The following is a 21,049-nucleotide window of genomic DNA, read 5'->3' on the forward strand; positions in this document are numbered from 1 at the left end:
ATCACTATATTACCCAGCTTCCACTTACTCAGAAAACCAAAGTATTTGGAACAGAGCTGTTGGTTTATTTTATTTAGGGGGAAAAAAAGCAATATACAATAACAAACTTCAGTGTTTCTACTACTTAAAATTAGTAAAAATCAGCAGAGGATTTTGGAGAAGTAAAATTGATCACTCTCACTCATTTAGGTGAATGAGTTAAAGTTGCACTAGCTTAATTCTATTTTAATAGGAAAATTGACACAATAATTTAAACTCTAATTTTAAAACATACATTAGAAGCTCCAGGTTAATGTTTAAAAAATTAAATCTACTGTCTTAACTGCATGGTATAATCAAACTATCTTATAAGCAAGAAAAGAATATTTAAATTTATGTAGATTATATAAATATACTCAACTTATGCAGTGATGGAAGAGGCTGGCTTTTATAATAAACTTTTCAATTACAAGTCGCCACAAAATAAAAATGTAATAAACAATTTCCCAACTTTCTGAGTTTTCCAATAAATAAAAGATATTTCCAGACATTATAATTTGCATCAAATACCCTGAACTTTGGGGGAAAACCAGTTAATTTTTGGTTAAAATAGAAGAATTTAAAACAAGTTTTATTGAAGATAAAAGTGAGAAAGCTAAATAGTGATGGCCTCTAGATGTCAAAAAAATCATATTAAATTTATTGAATAAATTACTAAGATTAATTGCAGTCTAAAAAGCTTTGGAATAAAAGGAGGGAATTTAATTAAAATTAAATTAATTTAATATCAAATGTTTTAATTGGAAGAAGCATACTTGAAATTAACATGAAGATTAGATTTCTTTTTTGAAAGAAAATAAGTGAGATAGTATTGCCAAATAATAGGAAATGATGTTATTTATGTAAATCATGGACAGATTACATGTATTGCTTCTGTAACACTCTGGTGTTATTTAGGGGTTTCCAGAATTTCCAAATATATCATCACTGGATAAATGCATAAGAATCTGTTGAATAAAAATTCTCTTCATCATCATTTTCATAAACAAAACTCTCTATCAATGGTTTCCAAACTCACTAGACTCTATAAGCTTGCTGAGTTCCCCAGAATATTTTAAAAGCGCAGTAATATTTGGGGAGATATTCTGTGATTATTTAATATTTTTATATGCTAAGTCTATATAAAGAGTTCTTCTTTAGCCATCTCTTGTTGAACTCCAAATCCCCCACTCTTCTCTATACTATGAGAGTGAATTTGTTCCCTATAAAAATGAAGAATGACTTCCAGAAAGCCATGAATTCTTTCACTACTTATTGGTGGGAGACTATGATCCAGACCATTATTTAAGTTTCATTTTGCAAGATATTAAAAGGTTTGCTTGCCCTTTGCTGTGCTACATTGAAATCAACACTAGATGACAAAATAAAAACTAATAAAAGACAAAGGCAAGTTTTAAAACACTTGTTAATAAAAATAAGGAAAGCTTGTAAGAATTTACAGTAGAATCTGTAGAGCATTGGTTAAAAACTTTGACTGTTTTTATAAGGCTAAAGTAAAATAAACCCACTGCTAATAATCAAATTCATTTAAAATGTTAGCTTCCCTTTAGTTTATCATGGATTTAGTATATCATCATATACAAACCTAAAAGTAAGTAAAATGCACAGAAGTTCATGATATGGTAATTTTTTATACAAGGGATTGCACCCAGGTGCACTTTACCACTGAGCCACACTCCCAGCCATTTTTATTTTGAGACAGGATCTCACTAAGTTGCAGAGATTGGCTTTGAACTTGAAATCCTCCCACTTCAGCTTCACAAATATCTGGCATTACCAGGCATGCCACTGCCTTTATCATGTCACATACATTATATTTTAATATAGAATATGGAACATTCATAAGGTTAGTTCAACAAAAACCTCTAAAACTATCTTACCATGTTTTAAAAATTTGTTTCCAATTTTTACCCTTCCATTTCACTGTTTCTCTTATTTTAATAATAAAACCTTAGCCCACCACAGTTTTGAGAGGACATGTGCATATCTAGATGGAGAACATAGTTTCCAGTCCCCATTATAATTAAGTCTGGTTATATGACTAGATTCTGACCAGTGATATGTGAGAAGAAGTGATATGTTCAACTTCCTTATCACATTCATCAAAGGAAGTTGTTAGCCTTCCATTTCTTTCTTCTCTTCTTCCTGTAAACAGCAAAATAATGGTGTGAGCAGCTTTGACAGCAAGGACAGGATCACACACCAAGAACAGTGAAGTGCAAGATAGAAGAAACCTGGAACTTTGGACAGAGCCACCTCCACCATCCTGAACTACCTACCTGCCTCTACACTGTTAGATGAAAAGTAATAAACTTTAATCTTGTATGAACCTATCGTGGTTCCTCTGCACTGCTGTAACAAAATTCTGTAAACAGAGTAACTCAAAAACTACAGAAATTTATTTCTCACAGTTGTAGAGGTCAAGTAGTCCAAGGTCCATGTGTCATAAGGCCTGGTGTCTGGCGGGGGCCTGTTTTCTCATAGCACTACCTTCTTGCTGAGCCCTAACATGATAAAAAGAACAAGGAGCTCCCTTGGGCCTCTTTATAAAGGCACTAATCCCATCCATGAGGGTTCTACTCTTATGATTCAACCACCCTACTAAAGGGGCTGCCTCTCCCTACTATCAAATTGAGCATTCTGTTTCAATATAAGAATTTTGGGGGACACAAGGATTCAGACCAGAGCAGATCCTTGTGTTTTTGTGTGACTTTGTCACAGCAGTTTATCTTCTTTGCTCATTTATAGACCAGACTTTAATTAATAAAATCACACATACTGGAGTTATTTGTTTAAATGATAAAGAGCACAAGACCATAACCTATTACCCATGGCTTTATCCTGTCCACCATTCTCCTTTCCATCCACTGGGACATCTACTTATATTTTTGCTGCCTTTAGCAAGCACATGCTTATGCTCACCACCAGGCATACATCTGATACCAGATATTCCTTCCCCTGTCTCCTCCTCTGACCTGTTCCCTGCCCATCAGATGTAACCCATGACTGTGTAGACTTTATGACCTTGGTGATAAAGCTTTGATTACCAGAAGGAGACAACAGAGGAAAGTGATTGAGAGAGTTGTTCCTGAAAGGACCCAACAAAGAAAAAGACCAATTTATACACAAAGACCTCAGACCAATTCATGCTGCAAATCTCTTTTTAAAAGATGAAAGCTTTGTTTGCACAATTATTCCTTCTCTATTGTTGAAGGATTCAGGTTTTCCAACTAATTCCAGATATACATGCAGTGTTTTCTCTGCTGCAGCTCTAAGCCATTATAGGTACCTAACACATTGCTGATAAGAATTTGCTCTGAGTTGGTGATGGTTTGCTTAATACCTAAACATTAATTAACACCTATTTTGACCCCCTCAATACTCAAAATAATGTAAGAAAAATCCCATTCTTTGTCCACACTACGTTCAGAGAGTATGAGGCTAGAAAAGTGAACCTGCCAAGAGACACAGGCAAAAGCAGATGAAGTCCCTTGAGTCCTCCAAAATATGAGCTTCTCTTGGCACCATACCACAAGGCTTCATTTCTCACTGAAATGAATGTTATCTTATCCCACACTACAGCAACTGACAGTAAAGCCCCCAATTCCCTGCCTGACGAGCAAGAATCCAGGGGAGCCTTCTTTGCATCTTCTAGGGCAGATGGGAGTTAACCATTCACAAGTAGGTCTGGTCCTAAGCAATTTGAGGTGTTGAGCAGAATAACTCATTGTATCAATGTCTCTCCACCTTTATATCCTGTGTCTCTTATTAATAAATGTGTAACAACTTCTTTAAAGTGATTGAAATTTCAATGTGAAACAAACATCTTGGCACAGACTACCTCAAACTACACTCTTTTTTTCTCCACTAGCCCAAATTTTTGTTATAGTTTATCCTAGAGAAATGTGCCCCCAATTGGAAGTCATTACTGTCTGTGATTTGAAATGTTCTAAGATGGTACTGTTTTCTGTGCATAGAGTCTGGTTCCTTCATTTCTGTGACTATTGAAATAGGACAACTTTGGATCTATCATTTTATGTTATTGGAGAAATTTATCCACTGAGTTCTTCAATTTAAGGAAAGATTCATATATTCCAGAATACAAAGTATTATTTTCTCTGGATACTGTTTTGAAAAAAATGTATATCTGTGTTGTAAGCACTACATTATTGAGTGTGCACTTAAATAGAAGAGGAACATTCCTCTGTATGATGAACTTTCTCAGCTCAACACCACCAACACATGTTCTATACTCACCTGAAAAAGCAAAAAAAAAATCCCCACAATATTTATCTGTGTGGTTGAAGATTAGCTCTAAAATGCCCTCAAATAGGACTTGGATGGCAGAAGAGAAGAGGCTAACACTCTCTGAGGATGGCTGCAGGTCATTCATGGGATTTACACTGTATTCCTTGATAACCTTCATTTTGTTGATGTAGCCTGAAATTCCTAAGAATCCTAGCTGCTCCCCAACCAACTTTCTGACAGCATCACTTTTTTAGGGCTTCATTCTGAGATAACAGATGATAGTTCCCTTGACTTTGACTTCCAAACTTTTCTAACAGGTATAAATACCTAATTCCAATGTTAAAACACTCACATCAGAAAACATAAAGTGGATTCAGTTTTCCAAACTAATTCCAGATATACATGCAGTGTTTTCTCTGCTGCAGTTCTAAGCAACTACAGGTGCCTGACACGTTGCTGATAAAGAATTTGCTTTGAGTTGGTGATGGTTTCCTTGATACCTAAAAATCTGGAATGCTAATGAGAACATCCATCCAGTAGACACATTTTACCTCACATTTAACCATTTCTATAGCACTTTAGTCTGGGCTTCCAGAAAGCTACTTTTTGGAGAAAATTAAGATGAATCTGTGGCACAATGCGTTTTGAATTGACTAAAAATGATTTAGTTTTACTTATTATATTTCCTCAAAAAAGAGGTTTGTAAAACTAAATTCAACTCTTATATAATTTCTTGACTTGTAAATTGAAATTTTCTGTCCTAAAATGGCGTTTATAAAGAAATTTATCAAAATTAATGTGAAAGTTTCAGTCTAAAAACTGTGTCATATATTCTAACAGGTTACAAAAAATGCAAAAAAAAGCCAACTCAAAAAGAGTTTATACCAAAGAATAAATAGCACACGTTTTTGTATTATATGTTTCCAGAGTTCAAAAATTATGGTGATTTAATTTGCTCAATATAACACCTTAATATAAATATATGTGATTACTCATGCCCTGACTCTTTAATTTCCAGCTAAATTTACACTTTGAATATTATGAGAAAAGAATTCCTGTTTCATGTCAATAGACATCCTCATGAACATATATAATACTTTAGATTTAAGTGTACATAATTAAATTGCTGCCTATGAAGATGCAAAAAATATTTAAAATGTTGTAATTAAAACATTGATTTGGGTTAATACATTATTGGTATCCAGAAAATAATATGCTTTTACTTTATTTCTTGTCTGAATTAAATAAATAAAAGAATGTACACATATGTATAATGTCTCAGCATAACAGCTACTGAGTATTAGCTTAGTTTTAAAATTCTAAATAAATGTGAAAATAGAAATGCTTAAATAACTATTTGGGCATACCCATTATAATATATATATTTAACAAATGTATTGTGTGTAAAAACCTGGAAGAAAAATTCAGTAAAAAATATATTTTAACCTTAATATAACCATTTTCTTTAATCAATACATAATATTTGTAAAACTATGAAACAAATTAGCATATTTGTGCTGTTCTTTACCATTTAAAATAAGCAATGATGTATATAGGTATTCTCAAGTGTTTGGATGTATCTTTTAAAACCCCATTAGTAAATTGAGTCTGACATTATTCAATTAAGCCAGTATTTTAAAATACATCCAGGTTGTGGATGATGGGAAGTCATGGTGCTCAATGCAGAGCAAGATATTATGTTGGATTTAAAGTTACTTAACATACTTTTGTGACAGACTTTACATAATATTTATCAAATTAGCAGCAGCATGAACCAAAATATCAAGTAGAATTGGGGAGAAAAAAGTGAAATTGAAATTTAAAAATCCATAAGGTTTCCATTTTATTTTCTTCAATATGGGAAATAAGACCACTATTTGCAGCAAAACATTGCCTTTTGATTCCTGAACATGAAATTTCAGAGGCAGCAGCTGACCCAAGGGGCCCTATTGAGGAATGAAATGCCCACTTCCCATTTTCCAAGCCGGGGCTCTGGCTAGGCTAGACTATGAAGAGTATGTTTTTTGGGGGATAACTCACATCCAAACCATAACAGTATTTTATTTGGAGGAAGTAATGAGAAGGAATCTGAGGGTGCTAGAATGTTCAATTTCCTATCTTTGCATGTTGCTTACACAGGTATATGCATGTTTTGAATATTCATTGAACAATTGTGATGTAAGCATTCTCTACATTTTGTTACATTTCAATTTAAAAAACTACAATAAAAACAAACAATAAGAAAAGCCCTCCCAAGCCTTGTGTGTATCTTAATGTCCATTCAGCAATAAATGCCCCTTTTTCCTGCATCTTGCACCTATATTGAAATCTGTATTCTGAAGCCAATGCAATAAACTGAGTCTTCAGACAGAAAGAACCATTCTTGGCATAGTTGGTTCTTGAAACACAGCTGGCCATGGGAATCGGCTTTCTATGTACAAACAGGAGCAAACAGAGCCTGAGGAAGAGCCGTGGTCCAGGATAAATTATCCTTCCAAGGAATTTTTGCTGAATACAATTACCTGGTAAATATCTGATACCTGCTCAGAGAGTTCACATTGGAAGTAGAATGGAGATGATCATGCCTGACATAGCAAGATAAATTTCATCAAACCAATAAAGCAAAGTAATTCTAGTGGAAAAAGCACCTTCATGTGAATGGATCTTTTTTAAGAAGTATTTTGGTCTCCAATTTTTATTTATATTTAAATGTGAGCATATTTAACCATCTTGCTCAAAGGGGAGAATATACAAGTAGGCCAGGTTTTTTTGTGTTTAACAAGAATGGTGATGATGATAACTAATTCCTACTATGCATCAGAAACAGTACTAAGTGCTTTATATCCATCAATTATTTAAAATTTCAATAATATTATGAATACTATTTTTTTTCCTGAAAAGAAAACTGAAGTTTGAAGAGAATGTTTCCCCAGGTGTTCTGTAAATGTCTATGTGTACTTGAGAAAATTGTATGTTACCCTCTTAGTATACACACTTTAGATGAATCTGCAACATGTACTAGAACAAACTATAATTAGATACACACAGGTTTATGACTTACAGTTTCCTGGAAACTTGTTCTTTTATAACTGTTGAGCTTCTCACTTTACCTTATGAAGGTTTTTGCCTGAAGTGTTTTTCTCCATATTAAAATGGCTACAGTGGTGTATTTGTTAAGTTGATACTTTTATACTTCATATTTTTACTGTATTTCTCTTATTTTCAGCCTCCCTCCATGGTTTTATTTCAGGTCCATTCATCCTGTATGCAATAGGACTGTATTTTTTTGCATATAATTAGCTTTTTATTATGATTATTTTAGTTTATCAGATTTGGTGTTTTGATTATGTAATTTCTTATATGCACATATATTGAAATACTAATGTATTTAGAAATATTTCCATCACATTGTTTGTCTTTATTATCCTTTTATGTATGATGTTTTTCCTGCCTACAATTGGATTCATAAAATGTCTGTGTTCTCTTTTATTGCAACTATTTATTTTTAAGTGACAAAAGACATACATATTTATCAGGAATGTATACATCATGGAATGACTAAATCAAAATAATCATTGTATATAATTCACATTCTTATTTTTTGTGTTGAGATCATTTAAAATGTACTGTTGCCAATTGTCAAGAATGCAATATGTTGTTATTAACTATAGTCAACATGTTGCACAATAGAGTTCTTGAACCTATTCCTTCTCCCTATCTCTTATGAAAATTGTCTACCCCATGACTAATATCCCCCAACCCTTACCTTCCAGTTCCTGGTAACAATCATTCTCTTTTCTGCTTCTGAGTCCAGACTTCTTAGATCCCTTGTATAAGAGACATCAGGAAATAACTGGTATTTTTTGCCTAGCTTATTACCCTTAGTATAGTGTCTTCCAGCCTCATCTATGTTGTCATAAAGGATAAATTTACTTCTTTTTTAAAAAAAAAATAGTGCAGATGGACACAATACCTTTATTTTATTTACTTATTTTTATATGGTGCTGAGGATTGAACCCAGTGCCTCACATGTTAGGCAAGCATTCTATCACTGAGCCACAAACAGACCTCTGATTGCCTTCTTTTTAAAAGCTTAATAGTTTTCTATAGTCTACATATACCACATTTTCTTTATTCATTTATCCTTTGATAAAGAATAAATTGATTACATATCTTGGCTTTGTGAACATAAGAGTGCAGATGCTTAGACATCCTGATTTGATTTCCTCTGGATATATAACCAAGAAACAGATTGTTGGGTCATTTGATAGTCTTATTTTGTAATTGGTTGAAAATTTTTCATTCTATATTTTTTTAGCTTTGTTGATTTTATTTTTTTAAAATAAATGACAGTGGAATGCATTACAATTTTTATTACACATATAGAGTACAATTTTTCATATCTTCGTATATAGAGGATGTTTACAACAATTCATTCCTTTATGCATGTACTTCATTGTATTTTTTGGCATTACAATTCTTATTACACATATATACCACAATTTTTCATATCTATTTATATATAAAGTATGTTGACACCCAATTTGAGTCTTCATACATATAGTTTGGATAATGATGTCCATCACATTTCACTACCCTTGCTAATCTTCTGCCCCCTCCCTTTCCCCCCCACCATCTTCCCTACCTAGAATTCATCTAATCCTCCCATGCTCCCCATCCCTACCCCACTCTGAATCAGCCTCCTTATATTATATAAAACATTCAGCATTTGTTTTGGGGGGATTGGCTAACTTCGATTAGCATTATGTTCTCCAACTGCATCCATTTATGTGCAAATGACATGATTTTATTCTCTTTTAATGCTTAGTAAAATTCCATTGTGTATATATGCCACATTTTTGTTATTCATTCATCCACTAAAGAGCATCTAGGTTTGCTCCACAGTTTAGCTATTGTGAATTGTGCTGCTATGAACATTGATGTGGCTGTGTCCCTATAGTATACTGTTTAAAGTCCTTTTGGTATAGTCCAAGGAAAGGGATACCTGGGTCAAATGGTGGCTCCATTCCCAGATTTCCAAGAAATCTCCATACTGCTTTTCATATTGGATGTACCAATTTGCAGTCCCACCAGCAATGTATGAATGTACCTTTCCCCCCACATCGTCACCAACACTTATTGTTATTTGTCTTGTTTATCTTCATAATAGATGCCATTCTGACTGGAGTGAGATGATATTTTAGAATAGTTTTGATTTGCATTTCTCTCATTGCTAGAGATGATGAGCATTTTTCATATATTTGTTGGTTGATTGTATATCCTCTTCTGAGAAGTGTCTGCTCAGGTCCTTGGCCCATTTGTTGATTGGGTTATTTGTTTTTTCAGTGCTTAGCTTTTTGAGTTCTTTATATACCTTAGAGATTAGTGCTCTATCCAATGTGTGAAGATTAAAAATTTGTTCCCAGAATGTGGGCTCTCTGTTAACTTCACAGATTGTTCCTTTTGCTGAGAAAAAAACTTCTTAGTTTGATTCCATCCCATTTTTTGATTCTTGGTTTTAATTCTTGTGCTATAGAAGTCTTATTAAGGAAGTTGGGGCCTAATTCCACATGATGAAGATTAGGGCCTACTTTTTCTTTTGTTAGACACAGAGTCTCTGGTTTAATTCCTATGTCCTTGATCCATTTTGAGTTAAGTTTTGTGCATGTTGAGAGATAGGGATTTAATTTTGGTTTTTTTGCATATGAATTTCCAGTTTTCCCATCACCATTTATTGAAGATGCTATCTTTTCTCCAATGAATATTTTTGGCACCTTTATCTAATATAAAATAATTTTAATTTTGTTGGTTAGTCTCTGTGTCCTCTATTCTGTACCATTATTCTACTAGTCTATTATGGTGCCAATACCATACTGTTTTTGTTACTATTGCTCTGTAATATAGTTTAATGTCTGGTATAGTGATGCCACCTGCTTCAGTCTTCATGCTAAGGATTGCTTTAGCTATTTTGGGTCTCTTAGCCTTCCAGATAAATTTCATGATTGCCTTATCTATTTCTATGAGGAATGCTATTAGGATTTTGATCAGATTGCATAATGGCTATATTAATTTACATTATACACCAAAGATATGCAAAAGATTTTTTCCCCACATATTCTATAACATTTGTTATCTGCTCCATAACAGGTATACTATCAAGAATAAAAGTGACATCTCATTGTGGTTTAAAAATGCATTTTCTCTAATGACTCATGTTGAGCATTTTTTCATATGCCTATTGGCCACTTATGACTCTTCTTTTGAGAAATATCTATTCAGATCCTTGCTATTAAGTTATGTGGATATATTTTTATATCAACAGATGTGAGAATGACAAACTTCTCTCATTCCATAGGTTGTCTGTTCATTTTGTTAATTGTTTCCTCGCCTGTAGAGAGTTTTAGTTTGTTGTAATTCCATTTTTCCATTTTTTAAATTTTATTACCTTTGCCTTGGGGATTATATAAAAAAATAAATAATAACAACAACAACAACAAAAAAAAACACATTGCTTGAACCATTTTCATGGAGATTTTCCACAGTGTTTTCTGCTATCGGTTTTATAATTTTAAGTATTATGTTTAAGGTCTTAACCTATTTTGAGTGGATCTTTTTTGTGAGATAAGGATGCAAATACAATTGCATTCTTCTTTGTGTGATATCTGGTGTACCAACACCTCTTAGTGCAGAAATTGTCCTTGTTCCATTAAGTGTTCTTACCACCTTTGTCAAAAAAAAGTTGGCTCTAAGTCCCTGGGTTTATTTCTGAGCTCTCTCTTTTGTTCTATTGGTCGATTCATCATCTATTTTCTTGTGCCAGTACCATGCTATTTGGGTGCCTAGAGCTTTATAGTATGTTTTGAAGTCAGGTAGTTTAATGCCTCCAGCTTTGTTCATTTTTTTTTCAAGATTATTTTCACTATTATTGGTCTTTTATGAATATGCACTAATTTTAGATTTTTTAAAAAATATTTCCATGAAAATGTCATCAGGATTTTGATAGGGTTTTCTTTAAATCTGTAAAATACTTTGATCAGTATAAACATTTTTAACACTAGTAATTTCTCTAATCCATGAATACAGAATATGTTTCAATTTATTTGTCTTCTTCAGCTTCTTTTACCAATGTTTTATGATTTTCAGTGTGATGACTTTTGCCTTCTTTAATTTATTTCTATGTATTTTCTTTTGTGGCCATTATAAATGTGATTGCTTTGTTGTTAACTCTTTCAATTTCCTATTAGTGTATAGAAATTATCCAGACTTCTGTGTGTTGACTTTATATTCTGCAACTTTACTGATTGATTTTTATTATTTTTTTGTGGATTCTTTAGAATTTTATAAAAATAAAATTATGTTCTCTGTAAATAGAGAATGTTCATCTTCTTCTTTTCCAGTCTAGGTGCCTTTCATCTCCTTTTCTTGCCCAGTGGTTCTGGCTAGAACTTTATAGCACTATGCTGAATCTCTCTCTCTTTCTCTCTCTCTCTCTCTCTCTCTCTCTCTCTCTCTCTCTCTCTCTCTCTGTCTTTGCTCTAGGCTTCAGAGCCATAGGTTGCAGTTTTTTGTTATTTTTATAGTTTGAAATTAAAAAAAAATATATATATATATCTCACACTCAAATTAGACATCTGAATTTGAAGATATTTTAGTAATAAAAATATGTACAGGGGCTGGAGCTGTGGCTCAGCTGTAGAGGGCTTGCCTCACACATGTGAGGTACTGGGTTCGATCCACAGCACCACATACAAATAAATAAATGAAATAAAGGTATTGTATTCATTAAAAAAAAGATTATTTACAAAGATGTAGGCAGCAGCTTGTAGATAAGCCATTAGGACAATGTTAACCTCAGCAGAAGCAATAGCAGAGGTGTCACTCCCTCAAGATCTGCAGGAAGATTGGAATATGAGTCCCAGAACTGGGACAGGTCTGAGATAGAGGAGCTGTGTCTACCACTGATCTTCTAATGTGGGCTCCTGCCTTCTAATGTGGGCTCCATGGGTATCATCTTGAAGCCCAAAGTGAAATATGTATCTAAAGTGCATACTGAAGATAGCCAACTCAATTTTTAGTGTGACATTTTTCTAACAAATTTTATGTTCAATGAGTATTTATCTCCTCTTTCTTACCACAACAAAAATTTTTAATACAGTTTAATGACCCACTGAAAATTGCTCTCCACCTCCCTGATTTTGTTATTATTTTAAGAATTTTAATTTTAAGTTAACAAATTTGTGATTACTTAGGTAGTCAGTAGTTACTTTTACTTACTTTCTGATATATTTAATCAATTACTGTATTCAACCTTGTGTTCTGTATCTCAAATCTCCCATTTGAGTTCACTTTTAATCTTGATGAATTAATTCTCTAATAATACTTTCCATGAGTGATGATGGTTGGAAAACCATCATAGTATTTGCTTTGTCTCACATTGGGGTGACAGTTTGGTTAAATATAAAATTTAGATCAATACTTCTTTCTCTATGTACTTTGAAAATATGATTCCATTGTTTTCTAACCTGTGTTGTTGTTGATAAGAAGCTGTTCACTTCTGTCTTTCCTTTGCACATAATCTGTTTCTACCATGTGGTAATTCTTAAGATTATTCTCTTTCTCTTTGATGAACTCCATTTTCACTAAGATGTGCTTATGTATGAATTTATCTTTATTGATCCTGCATTCTGTTCAGAATTCAATCTTTAATTCTAAAATTCACACTTATCTTTTCAGGTATCAATTCTCTGCTATTCTCTCTATTTGGGGGAAATTGTAATACAGAAATATTGATGTCTTTTTTATCTTTGTGTTTTAGGGAACTTTTCATCACTGTAACCAAAAGACCCAATGAGAACAACTTAGAGGAGGAAAAGTTTATTTTGGCTCACAGTTTCAGATATTCAGCCCATGGTCAGCCAACTCCATTACTCTAGGCCAACATGAAGCAGATCTATATGGAAGATGGCTACCCAGTTCAAGACAGGAAGCAGAGGAAGAACTCTGCTCATCAGAGACAAAATATAAACCCCAAAGTCATATCCTTAGTGACCTAACTCCTCTATTCACATCCTATCCAGCTAATTCTGCAAATGGATTAATCCACTGTTTAGAGTACAGCTATCATAATCTAATCACTGAGCCTCTAAATTTACTGTCTTGTACTGTCTCACACATGAGTTTAAGGAGGATATATTATAACCAAACTATAATACTTTGGTTTATGATTCCATGCTCATATTTGATGCAACTATGTTTTTTCTAAAGACTTGATAACATTTTTATAGGAAGTAAGTTATTTAATGTAAATTATTGAATATAACTCACATTGTAATTGCTGCTTTTATTAGGAAGCCAGATCTTAGCATTTAATTTAAATGTGAGTTGGAATTTGGGCTTCATGGAAGTAAACAGGAAAATTTTGTTATTGTTTACATAATTTGTTCCCTCCTCTCTTATTCTCTCTCACCCTGTAGTTACCTCTTTCAAGCTTGACCCATGACCACAGTTGAACAAAAGAAGTTATCACAATGTAACCACTCATAACATGGAGAGATACTAAGAATAACATGCATTAAATCTTCAAGATCGTGTCTGCCATGAAGACTTGTCTTTATCTTTTCTCCTCTCTAGGCTCATAACTGCTTAGGTCCCAGGTTGTAAAAAGCAAACTGTGGTTCAGAGTCCTTTAACTAAATAAGAAGTCTCATCCCAGCTCTTTGCCCCCAGCCCTGTTACTCCTCAAGAACCAGACCCCAGCTGCCTGTAATCATCTGTGCCTCAGTTTGGCTTCAGCCTTCACATCTGCTGGGAGTTTTTATCCTCTTTCTGCTGCATGAAAATACCAACGTTGTTTTTTTCCCTAGTTTGGTAATTTTGGTTTGCATTTTTTATTGCATCCATCCTGTTTTCAAAATTTGAAAAGAGGGTAACTTCAGATCTAATTTACTGTGCCATATGTATTACCCATACAAATATAACCAAGTAAATTTCACCAACCTTCAATCACAAAGCATTTTTTAATAAAAATGCAATGGAATAAGCAGCAAGGAATGCATGTCTATTCTTTCTAACTTATATTTGCAGTATTAGCACTCATATTTTGACTGCTCACTGTAGTAACTGCTATAACTGTAAACTACTTTTCCTAAAGCACTTGAATCCATATTGGAATGCTGCAGACTAGCCATTTGCTTCAGTTTCACACAGACTGTTTTTTTCTTATTGAAGAGTTTTCTTGGATGCAAGTGATAAAAACATAACTATTGATTCTACTGTATGTGAAAAGATCAAAATGCTTCCTCAAGACTGAAAGAAAAAGAGGCTTCTATCCACTATTCTGTTGTCCTTGGGATGTCAGCTCTATACTATCAAAACAGCTTCCTCTACAGGGTAAGAAATAAACAGTCACTGGAAACCTCTTTTATCTCATAGCTTTACTAACAGAGAAGGTTTGAGACTGTTTCTCCAGATTCAAGTCTAGAAATTCCAGAGAAATGCTTTGACTGAACCACTTTATTCAGCTGACCAGTCCTAGGCTAATTAAAAGTGGTTATGGATACAGGAATATGGCAACACTCTTTCCAACCTCATAGATAAAATAGAGAACAGATTCCTGAAGAAGAGAGTACTGAACTCGGCAGGAAAAGGATTGGATTTCTGCCATGGCTTTTAAATAAACATAAAAGTAAACTCACAGGGAAAAATTCACTTCATCAGTCAGTGTTTGACTAAGGAAAAAGAAATTGCTGTAGGTGAATTAAGAATTTAATATAGACAATTAGATGCTTACAATGTCATTGGAGGTTCTGACATCAGGACATCTGGCCTTGAACTACTGACTTAAGGTACAAACTGAAATGGCTTATAGAAGTGTTGTGCAATCTAGACTAAAATTAAGACTATAACTGTATGATAACAGATAGTAATTTCTTTATGTAATGCACAGCTAAATAAAGTATTATCAGAAACTCCTTATTCTCTTTCAAAAATTAAGACGAAATTGATGCAGTCAGGAAGTTACTCAGATAAACATTATTTTGAGTACTCTCTGGAATATTATCAGTGACCTTTTGAATTTTCCATTCCAGTTTTCACATTTATTATTTGTGTGGTATGTGATCCTATTCTCCTAAAATAAGGTCAACCATTTCCATTTTTAAAATATATATCTTTTGCTTATTTTTGTGTAAATTATCTTTTTTTTTCTATTTAAATCTAACATATTAGAAGATGTTTCCAAGAACAGAGAACAATAAAATTAAGTATAAAATCCACCAAGGCTCAGTCAGATTGATGTAACTACACTTGAAATCTCAGTTTTCACATAGAGTAAAAAGGGAAAACATAACAGATTGGAAAAGTTTAATCAGAGTAAATAATGCAACATATTATAATCATCAAGGAAACCAAATGTAGTTAGGGCCTGAAAATAGACTAAGTGCCTCCAAGACATCCTGGAAATACAAAGATTAAAATTTGACTTCAGCTAATGATAATGAAAGATCATATAATTTCTTCTAACAGTCCCTCTGAAAATGCCTTCCTTTTAACAAATAACAAATCAGAAATTGCTAGTCTGAGAATCATTGAATGATGAAACTTTAGCATTGTACATGGCACTTTCTCTTTCCTGGAGGACTTGGTAGTTTATAAGTGGCATCTGAAAGGCTGAGCAACAATATCCCAGAGCTATGGGGCAACAATAAGAGAGTCCCCAGAAAGCCAAGGATGGGACTTTGAATGACTTCTCTAAGAACAGCATGACTGAGCCAAGCTTCAGATCAATTGGGTGGACAGATTATCTCAAGTCTTAGGTCAGATTAAAGAAATCCATGTTTCTAGTGCCCCCAAAGGGTTAGGAGACTCTCTCTAGATGCTCATGATGTTATATTGCCCTTCAACATCTTTTTATAAATAATTTCTTTTCTTGTGTCTTCAATTGAGGACATATTGTTGCAGAGTATTGAAACATTTCCACTAACTTTAGAAAAGCACAAACCACTTTTAAATTTTCTTGCTAGAAGTATCACACACCACTTTTGCTCACATTTCATTAACTTATGAAAATCTCATGACCACCTCTAAGTCTAATAGTCAGAAACTTTCTATTCTCAGCACAGAGTGTACCCAGCCTCTCCCCTATAGTGCTGAGGAGAGGGCCAGCACATCTATCCATTAAATGATCAGTGATACAAGTCTAGGACCACAGTAATACAAAGAGTCTCTACATTAGGTTCAGACATGGCTCTTGATCTGAAGACTTGGAAAATAGAAACAAATTATCTGCTCTTCATGCTCCCAAAAGACAGTGGGGAAGAGCACCTCAGAACTCTGTTTTATTAAGAAGAGCAGTGTCCTATGAAGGTCCACCCAGAGGAGAGAGCACATCGCATCCAGGAACATGAGACCATATGACATACTCAGAAGGACTTTGGGATTGCTATTGTTAAGTGGCTTTTGTTTGCCTCATATTTTGTTCTTTCATAAAACAGAGTTCTGATTTGCTCTTCCCCACTGTCCTTTGGGAGCATGAAGAGCAGGTAACTTATTTCTAGTTTCCAAGTCTTCAGATCAAGAGCCATGTCTGAACCTAATATAGAGATTCTTTGTATCACTGCTCTCCTACCCACTTGTTTCAATGCCCTAAGAAGTCCTGTCTTCTCCACTGTCACAGATGATGATGACATGACAGAGCACTGGAGAATATGCCCTCAAGGAGGACTAAGGAGCTTTCTCAGGCAGCTTCTTTCTGGTAGAACTCTGAGAGCTTACATGGTTATTTACAGATCAATTACAGTCTCTTTTTTCTAAGCTAGTAGTTCTGTGTATGACAAAATTCTCTCATAAATGTTGGCCTCTTATAATCCCTTTTGTTTTGAGTTTTCTTGTTTTACACCTCACATCTAATATAAATGCAAGGACCTCATGTTCATCACATACTGTCAGAAGAACCACACATGTAGTCTGATTTCCTTGAGCCACTTTGTCCAACTGAAAGATTTTACCAGGAAAAAAATCTTAATCTTTCCAGAAAATTTAACAATCATTGTGACAATATTATCTGTCTTCATTACAGCTCAAGTTCTTCCAGATTTTGCCAGCATAAACCTTTTTTAATGGGCTTTTGCACACTTTTAACATGAATCTAATAGTCTTTGACAGCATTCTTGTTATCTGTACAATACTCTTTATTTGATCCTTAAATTATGGCCATTTTATTAGTCTTTGACATTCATTTCTGATCTTATTTATTTGAGACTTCTTTTCCCCCCTTAGTTTAGCTAAATGTTTGTCTATTTTTTTTTACATTTTCAAAAACCCATCTCTTCATTTTGTTGATTTTTCTTCTATAGTTTTTCTTGACTCTATTTTCTCTTTTGATCCTTATTATTTACTTTTTAATGCTAATTTTTTTTGTTCTTTATTTCCTAGTCCCTTGAGATATAAAGTTAGGTTATATTTAAAGAATTCCTCTTTCAATCCTAGATTTGAGAAGCTGTTCTGTTTTTAACCCTTATGTTTCTTAATTGATAAACTCTTTTTTCATTCTTGCTTGCAAATTGGCCAAGTTTTTTTCTGATCTTTTCCCTTTCATGATCCCATGACACACTTCACAAATCAAGCAAAAGTTCCATCCAGCCTTTCCAGTTGCCCCCAAGTTATCCAATACCAACCACAGTTCTCTCCTTCCAAAAGAAAAACCCTCATGGCTTTTAGGGCTCTCTTCCTTGCATTATCCCTATAGTATTTTTAAACTAGTTTTTATCCCTAGACACAGCAGTCTAAGCTTCCCATTTCTCAAAAGCGACATCTTTAAATTTCTTTAAATCTTTTTTTTTTCTGTTCTTATAACTACTTCATTTGAGGAAACTAAACTTTTGACTTGTTATTTCCCACAGTCAGTCTGAATTTTGCTGAGGGCATACTTGTGCTTCAGGATAAAATGTCCCTCTACTTTTCTTTCAAAATGGCAGCTGGTTTAAACTCAAGATTAACAACTTTGGCAAAGTTATAGGGGTGGTATATTTGTTCATCAAGAGGCACATTATATCTTTTTATTCTTTATTCATGTAAACAGTCTTTGATAGTCAATGCCTAGATCCTTTAATTCACTGGGGCTTGCAAAATGATGATATTTCAATTCTATTAATTTGTTTTTATTTATTAACTGAAATAATTTTTAAGGAAACACTTTCCCTCATCTACAATTTAATCACCCAGGGACAGAGGTTAAGTAGACTAGGAGGATAAATTATTGATATTCTCTCATTTGATCCAGAGAGATAAAAAATATTGAAAATAGAAATTCATGGATTTAAATGCATTTGGTAGGTTTCCAAATGTAATTTTTGTCTTCATTACAGCTCAAGTTCTTCCAGCTTTTGTCAGTATAAACCTTTTTTATTTGCCTTTTGAACTTTTTTAACATGAATCTAAAAGTCTTTGATAGCTTTCTTGTTATGTAGAATATCAAAATATCCAGGGTTATTATATGCATTTCCCATACTCAGTCAATTTTCCAAGAATCTCTTTGTTAAAATTGTAAATTGTCTTTAAGATCACAATCTGGGATCTATGAACGTTTGTTAATGCTATGTTGGTCATTGTTTCTTGACCCCTTAAGAAATAGGATTAGAAATTATAAATAAATAAATTATATATATATATATATATATATATATATATATATATATATATATACACTTATATATATACATATATGTATATATTTGTGTATGTGTGTTTGTACAGACACACTCATATGTTTATACCATCTTTCCTGACCATAGCTTTCCAGCACATATTCATTGTCAACTCAAATATTATAATGCTTCTTGTTTTCTTCTTATAACCTTGGATTAATCAAAACATTTTCTTGCAGTTTTATGTGAATTTCATTCTCTAACTTTTAGCAAGAGGATTGACTATTTACCTTTATTAAAATTTTTCAAGCTCAGAGAAATTTCTCTTCTTCTGTCCTCATGTAATACTTTAAAAAAAGAGGGGGATGAGGTTTTGGCTCAGTGAGAGAGAACTTGCTTCACATGTGTGAGGTACTGGGTTTGAGTCTCAGTTTTACATACAAATAAATGCATATATAAATAAATATATAAGTGAATATTTAAAAAGTACCTTGAATTTTTCTTTTCTTTACTTTCTTTCTTTCTTTCCTTCTTTCTTTCTTTTTTTCTTATTCTTCTCCACCATAATCTTGACTTTTTCTTTACTTTGGAATTATTTTTTACTCTAAATTGAAATTTCAGTCAAGAAAGTAATTCACAGAAAGCATAATTTCATAAACAACTGTTTATTTCAGTATTTTTTAAATAGAAAAGATTAAATATTTTTGTCATATCTTAAAAATGAAAACAGTTAATTTGTTTCCAAAATCATATATAAATTTCTTCTGTTATTAAATACCAAAGCCTTACCTGTATAAAATCCAAGATTATTTTTCCCTGTGTAAAATCTCAAAGGTATAGTTTATTTAGTCCAATAAGAAAAATGATGATACCCACGTAAAAAACACAAATGAATATTTCTTTTTTTTTTAAGAGAGAGAGAGAAATTTTAATATTTATTTTTTAGTTTTTGGTGGAAACAACATCTTTATTTTATTTTTATGTGGTGCTGAGGATCAAACCCACTGCTTCATGCATGCCAGGTGAGCATGCTACTGCTTGAGCCACATCCCCAGCCCCAAATTAATATTTCTTAATGGCATTTCTCATCAAAACACCAATGGAATTCTTCACAGAAACAAGAACTACAAACAAACAAAGAAACACACAAACAAACAAAAAGCAATCAAAATGTATCTGCACTCTGGTGTTTATTGCTACAGTATCCTAAAATGTATATGGATCCACAAAACCTCCCAAATAGTTCAGGCAATCTTGAGCAAAAAGAAGAAATCTGGAAGCAGCACAATACCTGTTCTCAACACACATTAGAGGACTGGAGTAACAGAAACATCATGGTACTGCCTTTAAAACCACACAGAGGAATGGAGCAGAATAGAAAACTCAGGAAAAAATCCACTTTCTATTGCCAATGGATTGTTAACAAAGCACCAAAAACACATATTGAAGAAAAGACAGCCTTTCAATAAAAGATTATTGAAAAACTCAATATCCATATATAGAAGATTGAAAGTAGACCTCTGTCTACATCATATGCAAAAACATACACATAATGGATCAAATACCTAAATGTAGGAAAGTATGAGTCTACTAAAAGAGAACACTTTGAGACATATAGGCAATGGTTTTTTTGTTAGACCCCCAAAGAAGAGGCGAAAAAAGCAAAAATAAACAATGGAATTATACCAAAATAAAAATCTTGAGTATGAAAAATAATCAGCATAATAAAGAGATGGCCTATATACAAGCAACTAACAAGTTTCTGATGAAATGTTCAACATTACTAGCCATCAAGGAAATGCAAATCAAAACTGCAATGAGATACGTCTCACTGCACTTAAAATGGCTATTATGAATACAATAAAAATAAATACTGTTGAGGTTATGAAGAAAAGAAACTCTCATGCACTGTTATTGGGACTGTAAATTAGTACAGCCACCATGGAGAACAGTGTGGAGGTTATTAAGAAAACACTATGTGATCCAACTATCCTACTTCTGATTGTACATCCAAAGAACATGAAATCAGCAATCAAAATGTATCTGCACTCTGGTGTTTATTGCTGCAGTATTCACAAGTAGCCAAGGTATGGAATCAAACAAAGTATCCATCAACAGAT

The sequence above is a fragment of the Marmota flaviventris genome, chromosome 11, assembly GCF_047511675.1.
Source record: "Marmota flaviventris isolate mMarFla1 chromosome 11, mMarFla1.hap1, whole genome shotgun sequence".
Lineage (NCBI taxonomy): Eukaryota > Metazoa > Chordata > Mammalia > Rodentia > Sciuridae > Marmota > Marmota flaviventris.